Below are 16,441 nucleotides of genomic sequence, written 5' to 3'. Positions count from 1 at the left end.
GCTGGAGATAAGATGTTGATCGCTTAAGATAAGATGTCGTGCGCACGAGATAAGATGTTGATCGCTCAAGATAATTTAATCCTAAAACAAATAATTGCATGTCCTAAACATACCACCGTAAATTTACTACTGACTACTGAAAAATTCTTATATAGAATTTCATATTTCTCTAAGGGCATCTTGTGAGCCATGGAACTAAAAATACTACGTTGTGCTTTACAGTACATATATTCTGTTACATTTTAATTTAAAAAGACAAATTTATGATTGACAATAATCTAAAAACAGTGAACATTAAGAGTGCTCAAACTTATTCTTTTATTCTAGTACATTTTGACTTTGATTTTGTATGATCATGTTCCAGTTAAGGAGTAAAACACCCTTTAATCATGATCAAAGCAAATTCAAATAGCGCCCTTTTCATTACAAAAATCGTCTTAGAAATTAACATACAAATGGCAGTCAATCTAGGTGCCAGATTTATCCCACAGGGTTATCTGACCACAAGGCAAGAGCAAGTGAAAATCCTTAGAAGACTGTGCTCTTTGCGAAAGTAAGTCTGGTTCTCTAACGTGTGCTAAAGGCCGACACACGCGAAGCCGAACTGGCATCTTAATAGGTGAGAGACACTCAAGAGTACCTCAGAAAGTTCCAGTACCTAAACTGAGATTCTAAACATGGATCTCTGGATTGGGTGTAAAGCTTTACCACCTGACCACATATGTATTGCACCTATTTAATGTAGTTAAGATATAAATGTGACGACCATTTTCTTTCAAAATACAAAAAACTATGCCCTTGACTAGGGTTTCTCATGTAGTCATTGTTTCTAGAAGGAAGTACTGAGAACAAAACAAAGAGTGAGCCTTTATGGTCGTGTAGTTAGTTAATTCACTGATTTCGAATCAACTGACGTTCGCCACTGTGGGCTCGATACCTTGCTTCTGTTACAGAAATGATTTAAACTAAGGTTTACATAGGTTGCCGCCCTTGACAGGGAATAAGCCCAGCATGCACCTGATATCTTCATTCACCGTCATAACCTGGAAACTTGCTGTATGACCTAACTATTTAAACCTTAAGACACAAACACACATAAACAAATGAAAATGGATGAGGAATGTTTTCTTATTACAGCAGCCATAAAACATATTTCGTTTGATTAACTTGCATTTGTAAAATAATAAGCCTTGCTAAAATAAGACCAGGGAGAAAATTAGTTTACCCACCTTTACAATAAATCATTGCTCAAACAATATTCATATAATTTACGTCTTCAGTAATGTACACTATCTAAAGGGCACATCTTCAAAATAAGTAGTGAAATAGAAGCTAACTTTGCGTAACTACATTTAATACTCTCATAAAACTTTAATTTTAGGTATGTGATATTTAATACATTTTGCAATCTGTTTTATTTATTATGTCGCATTTTAATATTCATCTTGAGGAATGCACGTTAAATAATATCCTTTCAGAAAAACAGTATTAAACCAGATGCAAGGAATTAGAAATTTAAGACAGTGATCAGTCTTTATGCTTTAAACTTACAAGTACAGATATTTCGCCTTATAATTCCAACACAAACGCTTTCAAGTCCAAAAGTTGGATCCTTAGTACCAAAATTTCGAATATAAGTTCTTTCCCATCCTCTGACTGAGGTTGTAACCTTACATAAAATATCATATAATTAAGAAAATACACCACAACAATCAGTGTCAAAGGGCATTTTCTTAGTGGCCATACAATCATTAAATAGTACAAGCTTTGCACACCAGCGTGCTGTGCCCGCCCTCTTTCAGTTTACCTTTCATTTGAATATTTATGCCATGTATATTAGACAGTCACTGTCCGCTAGTTTTGGTTACTCGTGATGTGCGCGATGTTCCCTATGGTTAATCTTGTTTTATATCTTTTACGAACGAGTGATAAGTATATATTTCGTCCCTGCCTGGAAAGCCAAGTTTTCAAAGCCTCAAAGATTCCTTTGTTTTAATGGTTAGTTGAGTTCTATAGATTAAAAGTATTTGTTTCGTACAATAGGTAAGGGTAGATTTCTCGGAAGCACCAAAACCACAGCCCCAGAGCCATGCATTTACATAGTAGGCCCACAACAAAAAGAAGCTGTAATGGAAAAATATTTCAGACATATTTTCTTCAAACATCCAACAAGTACATATCAAAATAAGCTAAATATTGATAAAGGGGAAGGAAATGGTAAGGGGCGAAATGTGGTCGGAGGTGGGGGAGGAATCCGAAGGGGAAAGTTGAACAAGGACGAATATACAAGAGGATGCAATGTTCTTTAAAAACAGTCACACTACAACGTAAACCACAATAGCGCAGACACTCAATTACCAAAGATAAACACACAACGACAATCAACTGAATGACATAGAAAAACAAACAAGCAACACATAAGTGGTGGACGGATAGCTCAGTGGTTTGCACACTGGCCTTCCAATCCTGAGGTCGGGGGATCGATCCCCGGCAGCTAATCGGGAATTTTCAGAAACGCTTTTCAGTGTTTCCCACCCAACTAGAGGTGTACTGGTCAGGAACCCAGACGATCCTTGCGTGTATCAGTGCTATACACTGGGCACGTTAAAGAACCAGGCTGTCTATTCGCAACGAGCTAGGCTAAGTTGGCCGGACAAGCCTGTATCTGATTTCTGATCTTTCTGTCGTGGTGGCTTTGTCTCACTCTGTCCCTCTGGTCAGATCGCTCTGTGTCTGTACTAGTAGAGGATGAATTATGCGCCCTGTGTAGCTGCATTTGAACTATGTAAAGCGCCTTTGAACGTGAAATTGATCATGAAAAGGGCGCTATATAAATCTGGTATAATAATAATAATAAGAAGAAGAAGAAAACAGTAGGGTACCATTATAGACTCACAAGCTTACAAACGCACCTGCACAAGTAGGAAAAACAATCAAGTACCGTCTTGGGATTCGGCTGCCAAAACAAAGAGGAGCCACAAAAACTTGCTAAAAGTAAAATGGGGATGGGGGTGCAAAAGGTAGTGTAAATGCAAGGGAAAGAAAGGGGGAGTGGGGCGGAGGAAAAACGCTTACAACAAACAAGAAAACGTACACAACACACAATACAAGACAAACAAAACAACCTGTTGAAAAAAAGGGGCACCGCCTTGGAACGGTCAGTAATCTAAATAAAGGAAACTGGGGGGTTTAAACGCGTTTAGGGCATGCCAACGTCGCACTTACCCTATTTTAAACAAGTTAGACAAGACAATATTAATTCAATGCTAACGATAAACAATACTACATACTCAACACAAAATACAACACGGACAATTAATAAATGCAAGTATCAAACAAGACAACATACGCGATACAAACTACGAGACAGAGAGAAAACAAGTTGAAAATAGGGGCACCGCCGTGGAACGGTCAGTTACCTATTTAAAGGTACTTAGGTACCTCGCACTTAACCTATTTTGAACAAGTTAAACAACACAATGTAAATAAAATCCCCGCTGAGAAGAATTATTGCAGTTTCTCCAGCATGTGGTCTATCCACGTGCATTTTTCTAATATTAATTACTAAAATTCATTTCTATTTGCAATAGTTTATTGATTTGCGAACCTATAAACATTTACTTGGTCCCTTATTACACTTAACATCAACAAAGCTTTCACAGTCCATTAAAACCAAAAATATACAAAACAGAATCTTTACATGACTCCTCACGAACTGCTTGATCGATCTGTATCAAATTTCTATAGCATTATTGTAAGGGGACATCGGAGCTATAATTATAGATTTTAACACCTTCTTACCGTGAAGTTTGTTCTAATGGTTTATTATATTTGAACCATCAGAGCAAAATATAGAAAAACCAAAAACATTAAAAAAAACTTTATTTGACTTTCATCGGCTTACCACGTTAAACATGGACCTTTTTTAGCCTTTTATGAAATGGAAATGCAGACACTTGCATCGGTGTTTATGTCAGGCGATTGTCTGAAACGCCACTCGATAGCCAAGCCTGTAATACGTTTTTTGCTCTTTTTTCTAAATAGATTGCTTATATGGGTAAAATGAGCACCTTGACATTTGTTTTTATTATATGTCAATGAAATGAAATAGAAACACTGAGAAATATGTCTTGAAGATGTACGTAATTATGCCGTACAATTTCATTTATAACTAGGGTAAAGCGTTGTCCTGCTGTCTTCTTACTATTGTTTTTGTGTCAGTAAATAAAACATTATACATCTTAAACGTTACTATTTGCTGCAGCAAATGCTACTGCTACGCAATTTATATGTACCTAACAGACAGTGATTACAGGCTATTATTATCCCCCGCCTAAGATGGATGGATAAAGATTTGGCGTTATCGACCCAGGTGTTTGTCCATCCATTCGTGCGTGCGTCCGTATGTTCTTACAATTTAAAAAAGTATTTCAGCAAGTATCAAAAAACTTCACTTAATCATCCCAGTAAAAGCAAAGTTTCCCCCCTAGATTTTGTGAAAAATCAGGATTTTATTAATTGTCTTAAATATCCTATGGATGGATCCTCATAAAATTTTACACAAATATAGACCACTATAGGACAATGGTACACGCACAACTTTTGTCAGGATTTCTTTAGTAACTTCAGAGTTATTGCCCTTTAATTGTTTTATAATTGATGCATTCCCACATGACAAAGTTCCATTGATGGAACTTGATGAAAATTAACGTCCTTTTAAAACTTAGATTAAATACAGACACGTTAACGTGCGGTGATGTCAATGCTTTTTGTTGCAACCAAGAAAGAACGCTACTGTATATTATCTACTGTTTTGAATTCAGGGCATATTAGAATCGAAATAATTCACAGCAAAAGAGTGTTTTAACACTATTTATACCCTCGGGCGGTAATACGCGGTACAAATAATTTACTCGAGCTGCACCCTCGTGAAGTTATTACACCCGATGTAAAACCGCTCATCGTGCATAAACACTCTTTTGCTATACATTATTTCTTAATTACATGGTTAGGACAGCACTACCTGACATACTGGACATGAATTAACATGGATGTGCAGGCTGATCTTGGTCTGAAATGGTCACAAAGGCAAAATTACTTGCCGCCAGCAGGCTAAATATTAATAGTCTATTTAATTGTTCACTTCGAGTTATGGCAGTTAAATTAAACATCAACAGGTTTGTAAAAGCTTGGTTAAAGTGATTGATATTTGAAATATATTCAATTCCATTAGTTATGCTCAAATGTTGAACTTACCTTTCTATGAAAGAATGCCCGCCCAAGAAATACTTGGGGTCACCTCCCACCTTTAAAGTGTAATACCACTATGATCATAACCTAAACTTGCAAAATATTGATAGAAAATAACTTTATAATTATGCAAACAGCTATTACTAATATATTGTCTCGAAATTAATACTAGAAGCTTATAAAATGATATGAACATTGTTGATGTCTGGTTAGTTTTTGCAGTTAAATACAATTTTCGCATTTTAAAAACTAGACGGTTTATTAACATATCTTTTCATTAGAACTTGGCAATAATGTTTGTGCCAGATACAAAATCTTCCTTTCACCTAATTTCATGTGAGATTTGCGCTTGAATGGATATGTAACAACGCTTGAGCACATTCCTTTTCTGAACATTTTAGCAAATGATACAACTTAAGCTGAAATTATTGATTAGAAGATATCTTTCTGACAGTGTAATAAAGAATAACTCGCCTCACTTAATGATCAAATTACTGAAGTTGAAATCGCACAGCGAAGGTTACTAGGATCTTAATGCTGCTGGTACTACTAGCTACACTATATAGGGGATTACTTGTCAAACGGTATTCTCAGACATGTGTTAACTTCTGACAATATCGACTGAAATATATAATGGTAGCCAAATTTCATATAACAGGGGGTATACATATTATAGTCAATAACTCAAGAGTTACAATCATTCAAGCTAATGATCTGGAATCTGTCAATGCTATCTATACAATATCTTGATATATGCAGTATGTTATGACATTCAATGTTTGGATTACAATTTTCATACATATTCTACAGTTGTCGTTTCATAACACTTTTAATTTCTCAGTTTGGAAATACTTGTTCTAATAGGTCATAGATTCTATTAAAATCCTTTGGTAGATGACAGATTTAAGGACCGCGCAGGAAAAAAAGCATGTTGACCTTCCAGAGTATTGGATTGTAAAGGAAAACACTATTAATATTTGACCTTTGAGCGTAAGTTTGACCATTAGACTAGGAGTCAGTTTATTACACATGACAGATCCTCTCATTTCTGGATATATTTTTGCCAAATTATATTAAAGTACCTTCAACGATGACAGACTTATCGGACAGGAAAAAGAAACACCCTAGACTTTTGACCTTCAAGTGTGACCTTGACCTTTAAGCTTGGTGTTGCGCATGATACATTGTCAGATTATGGGTAACATTTGAGCCAACTAATATTAGAATCCATTCATCGGTGACAGATTTTCAGTCCGGACAGGAAATAAGTAGGACGGAGGGACGGACGGACGTAGCTCTGTACCGTGTAGATGAACGTATAATTATTAAAATAACTATTGTCTAAGAGAAACGACTTGTTTCATCGAAAACTGTATTGATCCTAGTGTTCGATTTTAGCGTAACTCTGTATAGGTGACCTGACTGATTTTGTGGTTATTCACACATCAGATACAATCTACAAGGAAACTGGATCGCATTTTTAAGTTACATTTAGGGTTTACAATAACGGGTAAACGAAACTAAAATGTGTGGAAATGTTAAATCATAGATATAACACTCTCAAAAGTAATATTGATAAGCAAAGAGTGCCGAGAATCAATTCATTTTGTCCTAAAACATATAAAAGCCCGCCCGCTTAGCTCAGTAGGTAGAGCGTCGGTCTACGGATCGCGGGGTCGCGAGTTCGATCCTCGGGCGGGGCGTATGTTCTCCGTGGCTATTTGATAAACGACATTGTGTCTGAAATCATTAGTCCTCCACCTCTGATTCATGTGGGGAAGTTGGCAGTTACTTGCGGAGAACAGGTTTGTACTGGTACAGAATCCAGGAACACTGGTTAGGTTAACTGCCCGCCGTTACATGACTGAAATACTGTTGAAAAACGGCGTTAAACCCAAAACAAACAAACAAATAAAACATATAAAAGAGACATATATAAATTTATCTACTCGCATACACGTGTGAGCGGTTGATCTTTTTTTTTGTATTTGATAATACTTTACAACATTGGTTTCGGATAAAATATTTAACGCGAGCTTTATGGCTCTGCGGCTGGCATCAGTACATAATTATGCCATTTTATAGCGGAGACAGGCCTGCAAAATGTTGTTTCAATTGAAACCTATACAGTATATCTGCACAAGAATGATAATTGATAAAGTATTACACAAGCATGAGTCACATGGAATTTTGCAATTTACTTTAATACAAATGTATCGTGATATAATAAATATTTTACCAATAGTTTAACAATAGTTTACAGCTGCAGGAATAGCTTCTACAGTTCACGTACGCTGAGTTATTCAGCTATGAATAAATAAGAACGTTTTCGTTCTAACTGAACGTACAGCGTTACCATTACGCATGTGAAATGGTCATAGAATGTACAGTTATTATATCTAGGTGTTGAAAGACATTGAGAAAATTACCTTAAACTTTAGGCAAGTGACTCTGTCTTTACGATAAGTGCAGACCACGATAAACATGCACATCTTATCATGGTCTGCTCTGTTCGCTTTTCAGTCAGTAAATTTTCAGTGAACACCACTTCGAATAATAAATGGCATTGTCCAAATAGAATGATGAAACAGACCATTCTATAAAATTAGCAGCGTAAAGGTTAAAAAGTAATGATGATGTGTTTGCTTTCTTCAGTAAGCAATCAGTTCATGATTGCTGCAAAGTTTATTAGTAATTAAATAATTATGACAGGTTCCGATGAATGCAATTATGATTAATTACTTCTTGCATGATAAATCAGGACCTCGCTTTGTAAATGACAGTTTAAACACCGATCTGTCTGTTAAGAACGGCATATGTATTTTAATAAGATTTTATTGTGACATACATATGATGAGACGTAAATAAACTATTGAACTGAATTGAATTGAATTGTGAATCTTTATTACTTTTTTCAATAGTATGATGAACTTCTATATCTTGCTAACATTCCTAAATTTGAGGTTGATTTGATATATACAGATGAGAATGCTTTGCAAGGCTTGCATTGCACTTTCACAGTTCTACATTAATATGTCCTTCAAATTGAGTATGCATATTACACGTAAATGTATTTTACATGAACCCTACCAGTTTATGATATAGGCAAAGTTAATGAAAACATATTATTGCATTCCAAACACTAAAACATACTACTCTCGCACGATAATTTAAACGACAGCATGTTTATATTATCGTTTGATTGTTATGATTCTCATGCATTGTTGAACTCAAAAAGGTTCTCAATGATAGAAGTTAAGTGCAAACTGTAACGTTTAATACAAAAATATGTTCTGTATTGAAACGTTTTAATGAAGAACAATCATAATTATCAAACATGTCATCGTTTGAATTATCGTGCGGGATATATACCGAACGCTATCTTCCAATCGTGTTACATTTTATTTTTAACTTATGAACAAAGATTTAAAGGATAGAGTTTTGTTCTCATCTGCATTTTGAAAACACTCCCTTTCATTATAGTAAAAAATCCCTAACAAATCATTAAAAACCATGCACTGTTAAATATATCATAAACAACAACATATCCCTCAAGGTACATCACTAGCCATGAAAATTGGTTATCAATTAATGTGACAAAGTTAATTGTTCAAAATAAGGTTTTCAATTTCGCGCAGTGATGACCTAGATTTTAATGGCGTTAATTAAATGAAAGTACTTTGATCCATCTGTTATGTCACAGTTAAAGATTTGATTAATAATTTCATTGATATCATTGCTGGCGATATTTTTACGGTTTTCAATTTCCGTTGGTATTACTTCTGTGCAATCTGAAAAATATACTCATGCAATTATGTTCTGCGACGAAATAAGTGATTAGTACAATCACATGTAGGGGAGATCACTTCAAAAGATTTTAAAATTGCAATGAATGTTTTATGACAAAATATTACATCAATTATGTCGGTTATCAATATAAAACAATCTGAAATACTAAAACATACCAAGCGATCTCAAATTGATGTATTTATAACTTAAGGGCGCTATTTATTAACTTGAAATAGAAATTTGTTCGTCTCAGCACAACAGCAGGCACATTTCGGTCATTGCACTTCAAAACATTTTATTTATCCCCCCACCAAAGGTGAAGGGGATATTAGAAATGCTCTCCGTCAGTGCGTCCGTCCTTCCGTCCGTGCGTCCGCAACGATCTTTGTCCGGAGCATAACTCCAAAAGTACTTGAGGGATTTTCTTCAAACTTCAAACACTGATAGAACACATTGGGAGGAAGTGCAGTGTGCAAGAACAATAACTCTACCTTGCCTATTTTTTTGAGTTATTCCCCTTTATCTTATTTTCTTAAAAAAATTTGTCCGGAGCATAACTCCAAAAGTACCGGAGAGATTTTCTTCAAACTTCATACACTGATAGAACACATTCGGAGGAAGTGTAGTGTGCAAGAACAATAACTCTACCTTGCCTATTTTTTGAGTTATTCCCCTTTATCATATTTTCTTAAAACATTTTGTCCGGAGCATAACCCCAAAAGTTATGGAGGGATTTTCTTCAAACTTCATACAGTGATAGAACACATTGGGAGAAAGTGCAGTGTGCAAGAACAATAACTCTACCTTGCCTATTTTTTGAGTTATTCCCCTTTATCATATTTTCTTAAAAAATTTGTCCGGAGCATATCTTCTTCATGCATGGAGGGATTTTGATATGTCTTGGCACAAATGTTTACCACCACGAGGCGGAGTGTCGTACGCAAGAGCCAGGTCCCTAGGTCTAAGGTCAAGGTCACACTTAGAGGTCAAAGGATACAAGAATAAAAACCTTGTCCGGAGCATTTCTTCTTCATGCATTGAGGGATTTTGATATAACTTGGCACAAATGTTCACCACCACGAGACGGAGTGTCATGCGCAAGATCCAGGTCACTAGGCCTAAGGTCAAGGTCACACTTAGAGGCCAAAGTTCAGATACAAGAATGACTTTGTCCGAAGCATTTCTTCTTCATGCATGGAGGGATTTTGATGTCACTTGGCACAATTATACACCATCATGAGACGAAGTGTTCCCTTCTTTAGAATTACTTCCCTTTGTTGTTACTTTAAATAGCTTTTATTGTAACTTTTTCATTACTAGTCGTAGCGAAAAAGCGAGACCACTTTTCTGTAGTACAACAAACATGCTAAATCCAATTTTGAGGTGTATTTTGACCAGTCTCTTCCTGATAAAGATTTTTGTGTGGACTTGCAATTTTTTTTTTTTTTTTTTTTTTTAAAGATTAACTTCCCTTAGTTGTTACTATAAATAACTTATATTGTAACATTTTTATAATTGACCCTAGGGAAAAAACAAGACCACTTTTCTGTGGTACAGCATAGATGTTACTCTCCAGTTTTAGGTGTATTTTATTAATTTTATTAAATATAAGGTATCTCTACCTAGTAAGGAGTTTTTTTTGTGGACTTTAAAAAACAAAAGACTTACAATGATTACTAAACAACCACAAAATTAACATTCCATTTGCAAATACAGCTGCTAGAGTAAAGAAATTTGCTTTGACGGGCATATATTGTGACATTCTGGCACTCTTGTTCCCTGTTAGCTTTCCATTCCTTCTTTATACAGTAGCCATATAGAAAAACATCATAGCTATACTCTTCATGAAACTTAATAAAATTTAGCAGTAAACCACCTCACTACTGACTTATTCTTTCTTCCACATCTTAAAACCCCTGATGCGGACCACATCCTTCAATTATGATATGCCCGGTGGGGGGGATTAGCCATGTCTGACATGGCTCTTGTTTTCACTAGATGTACAAAGATATGTAAAAAGTAAGCCAGCGCATGATTCTTACATATCCTAAACAGGTGCTCAAAATTTAGACAACTGGTATATATTGTGAAAAAAGTCTAATCAATGGTACCGTTGACACGCTGATGTGTTTGCAACATTTTTGAGAGAAAGAGTTCAATTATTTGAATAAAAGAAACGCTGAAAAATGTAACATATCAATATACATTTGCCTTAATTAAGGCTTTTTCAAACAAGAAGCATTTAAATGAAAATAATAAACACATTTTCACTAAAACATTCTATGCATTTCTAAATGTTTACAGACGTAAACAATGGACTAAATTATTGCTGAAGTTTAAAACGAAATTGGCTGTGCCATGAGAAAATCAACATAGTGGCTTTGCTACCAGCATGGATCCAGACTAGACTTCGTGGATGCTGTTCGCTTTCAATGTCTATTACAATTAGAGAAACCGTTAGCGAACAGCATGGATCCTGACCAGACTGCGCTGGTCGCAAAGCCATTATGTTGGTTTTCTCATGGCGCGGTTCAAATGGACATTGAAACATTTTTATAACCTCCCTTGTGATCATTTTGGCTGAAGACAGATTGGAATAGAAAATTTAATTCGAAAATCATAAATTTACTATAACGAAATATACCCAAATGTGTCAACCATTTCAGTTGCTTAAATTCTGTTATATTTGGTTGAAATCAAAAGTAACTAAAATTTTATTCACAAAGAGGGTTGATGACATTTAGAAGTGTTTATTTGAATAAAGTCCTGATATATATTTGACTCAAATGTTATTTGCCATAGACACTCATTATGAAAAATGCATGAGGTCCATATTTTTCAAATCAGTGTAGCAAAAATTTAAGCACACGGCCTTTTGTGTTATTTGTTGACTGTTCACAGTATTTTTTGAAGTTTTGAAAAATCAGAATTTAATCAAATTCTACGTGGTAGAAAAGATTTCGATCCGAACGTGCACAACTACCATAACGGATGCTGCCTAAGTTTTCCTAAAATGTATTATATAGTTTCCATGCAGCTAACTTCCAAAAAGCCTGCTTACTAGGTCATTGATGGTTAGCAATCTCATTGGACGATTTTTCCACATTTTATAATACATTCAGACATTCTTTTTGAAATTACTTTTAGAAATTTTCCTTTAATATATATTTAAATGAAACTTCTCACAGTTGTAAATTAAGATATGGCTTATAATGTGTTATAATAAAATGTATAGGTTAGTGTGCATATTTATGAGATATTTGACCATGGTTAAAGTGAACTGCATATTTCAAGCTTATTTTAAGACATTATTTTGAGTTATTTAACGTGTCAGATGTTTGAATATAATATTATATCTTTAGGAAGATAGTAACAACGTCAGTGTTAACTAACAGGTTGCCATTCATTCATAAAATTCTTTTCATTTCCGTATGCCGAATTCAAAATTTATTCTACGTTTTCCGGATAAATGACGTTATGCTATCATTTCCGTCTATCAATCGTGCAGAACTACACAAATTTCGAAATTGATATTTTAATGTTTTATATGAGATGTACCAACAAGCGAGTAAATTTTAAATTTGATCTATAAATGAAATGCTTGATACTGTGTTAACAACTTACGTTTTAACTTAATTTTAAGTCTGTCATACTCAAGGGCCTGAGTATGTCAATACGTTTCATCCTATGTTCTGTCCTCAATATGAATTTTTAACCTTTACAATCATGCTTAACTTCTAAAATGGACTGATCCATCATTCAGTTTCTAAAAAGCAACACTACTTTGTATTACAAGGAATGTCCACTGAAAATTTACTGACGGAACAGCGAACAGTGCAGACCATGATCTGGGTCTTTTCTACTCGCAAAGGCAGATTCACGTGCCACCAGCATGCTAAAGGATAAAATACATACATTTAGAATGATATAATTTGTATTAGTTTGAAATCAATGACAATAATTCAAAGTTATTGCAGGTCTGTCCTATTTTTCTTTAGCCTAGATTCAAGGTATTCTCAAATAATTTAAAATTGTGTTTGTGAAACACTACGTATTTTTGTCCTGAGTAGGCCTCTTGAAACGTGCCCTAGGACTATGATGTACGGTTGAAACAATGTATCTTGAACTCCAAGGGATCGAGTGTTTTACTTCCAAATAAATGAAATTCGACTAAACAAGATATCGTGTTTCCAGGAGTTTGAGATAGCCGGAATCTTGTCATAAGCGAGTTTGAGATATTGAGTTTCAACTGTGTATTATCCTTCATAACAACAGTTGCGTTTTCACAATTTATGCGTATGACGATCATGGGGCTCTCTTTCACGCTTCCGTAGAAACATCATTAATTGCTAGTCGATCTAGAAACAAATCAAAACGGCTTTTAACGCCATTCTCACAGTTGGGTACGAAGAATTTCGCGATGTCAAGAAAAGTTAAAAGTATATGTACGTAGCTAAATCTGATATAATATGCCAGCAAATGGCTGCTTATGACAGTTGGTTACATAAGACAAGTCGAATAGAAAATACATTTCAATTTAAAGTGGTTTCTTTATACATCCAGCTGGTTACGGAGGTCGGTGGTTCTACCCAGGTGCCCGCTCGTGATGAAATAATGCACGGAGAGGCATCTGGGGCATTTCTCCACCATCAAAGCTGGAAAGTCGCCATATGACCTTTAATTGTGTCGGTGTGAAGTTAAATCCAGCAAAATCAATAAATAAATCGCTTAATTCAAGTGACCGTCACGGCAGGATTGCCTGTGCATGATGTAATGCATAGAGAGAGAGATGAAATGACCTCCAAATCAAATGTTTTCTTGTTTTGTTTATAGGTGTTTTCGAACATATGCGGAAATTCACAAGTGTCACAGTCGAATACTGTTTTACTAATTATAGTTAGGTTGGGGTATTTTCCACCTTCGGCTTGGTGTTGAAAATAATAAGTGGAATATATGTCCTAATTCAACACCAGCCTCTTTCAAAATCCAGTTTCTGTTGTTGATGGCCGATCTAAGGATATACTTCTGATCGATCCATTTTAACATCAGTTTGTACAAAAATGGAAATGTTCCCGCGCATAAAGATGAGATGCCTATACATTGATTTTATCCTATTCAATCTGAAATGGACGGTGTATTTATTTTGAATGTTCGTGTGAAGTTTTTTTGTTTTTGTTTTTTTACATAAAGATGTCATTTTTTTCATTTGCAGGCCATTTTAGGTCAGACCATAGTCTACAGAGGGCACGGACACTTAAATTGGAAAAAATAGAAAAAGACCACGATGATTATGAAATTTCTCACCCCAAGTCTTACGTGGCGTTAGTCCTGCTAGGGACGATTCTTAGGTCTTTAACACACGTTAAACCTACGCGACCCGTTCCAAGAAAACATCAAAGTTAAACCTTGTCTGGTCTAGGACAAAAAACCTTTACTCCCGATGAAACTTACCTGGAAATATGTTACAGATTATTGTTCCTACTGTAACGTTGACTCAAGGTTTTCATTTAATATGTTCTCGGTTTGTTAATATCACGTCGTATATATTTAGTGGAAAACTAGTTTAGTTACTGGCACCTGCTATGGAAAGGTAAAGATGGCATTAGCAATAAATGAATAACTAAATAGAATGAATAATAAAAAAAAACAAGAAATAATGAAATAATATAAAAAGCAATAATATAAAATAAAACAGAACAATACTGAACATTCCGCACATTGTTCGCTCCGCCTAAGGTAGACTTATAAATTTGTGTTCAATATTCTATTACATTTTAGCGCCTACGAAAGCTTAGATTATCTTTTTTTAAATGTTACTATTTCTTTATATCAATATTAATGTATTGCTATTAGAAACACAAACGACAACCAGATTGAAATAAATATCTCCTCTTCCTCACAGCATTGTTTTTAATACAATTTGGCGGAAATTTCGGCATACTTTCCCGTATTAATACAACTGTACAAGTTGTCAATATTGAATCAATCTGTGAACACAAAAAAAACGGATTCAAAATTATAAAATGAGTACCATTGAAATTTTAAAATGCATTTGTAGGATGTAATCAATGTAAGAATACAGGATTGTCAGCGTAACCAGTTTATTGGACTAGAATGGATGTTGTCTCTCAAACAGCTGCTACTACGCATTATTTGTTAAATTGCAACTATTTGTTATAGAATTTTCTGTGCTGCATTCGGCTGCCGAAGCATAAAGCTTTGTAAGTACGATCTGTTTATTGTGTTGTATAACAGTATATTCAGGTTCGATGTGCATATGGATAATGGACATGGTTATATTATTTCTATATATTATATAAGTTAATGATTTAAGGTCGATATTGGATAATTAAAATCGGTGTGCTTGATGAAATAAAATAGGGTTATTATAACAGTAGCTTGATCTGGGATGCAGTATTCGTGCGCCGAGTGTGATCCGACCTTGCAAAATCCACGAGAGCCGAATACAAAGTCTCAGATCTAGCTACTGTTATAATGACCCTTTTATTATATACCTTTACCATTTTGATTCTTGTTTTGTTCTTGAACGAAGTCTTCAATGTTTATCGATATTAAATAGAACTTAGTGAAGTTTTTCTGTGCACAATTTATAGAAATGTGCCGGGTCATGCATATTAATGAAAATAGTCCGGCAGCATACAATACGGAAGGTACAATACGGAATTTAAAACGGGTACAATACGGAATTTTTGTCTGTTTGTTCATATTTAATTGTGAAATACAAGCCAATTGTTTACAGAATTTTCATAGATATATAATAAAAGTAGCTATTTTGTAACTTTTAAATTTGATATGTTTATGTCAGCTGAAGTTTTAGATTATTTTATGAAAAAGAAAACAAATGAAAAGATAAGCTATATAAATGGTTTTGTTTTTGGTATGGATAAAGGATACTGATATTTTCTTATTTCTATTAAATTTTATTAATTTATGATAAACATCTCGGTATGTTTCTATTTTGTACCTAGTTGTATACACAACCACAATTGGAAAGAAGTTTCTAGTGGCTTGTGCATAAGTTATACTGGAGCATTAAACGTCTTTTAAATAAATCTAGATGCAAAAAGAAAAACTGGCAAGTGAGTCAACTTTAGGCCGGATATACAATGTAAGATGTTATCGAATTGATATAACCAAGTATATACTGATGCATTGGTGAAGCAAATTAACAAATAAATAAGAAAATAGGTAAATAAATAAACGAACAAAACAATAAATAGATACAAAGAATATTAAGTAAATTCAGTGAATTAATGTGCACAGGCTTGCCAAATAGTTTGTTTTTTTTTAAATGAGAGGACTATATTTTGAAAATTATTAAACTTCTAGATATACACACGTTACGTACGATAGGATTGTACCACTTAAATATACTTTATTA

Source organism: Mercenaria mercenaria, chromosome 14, assembly GCF_021730395.1.
Source record: "Mercenaria mercenaria strain notata chromosome 14, MADL_Memer_1, whole genome shotgun sequence".
NCBI classification, from domain to species: Eukaryota; Metazoa; Mollusca; class Bivalvia; order Venerida; family Veneridae; genus Mercenaria; species Mercenaria mercenaria.
Note: the sequence above shows the minus strand (reverse complement) of the source record.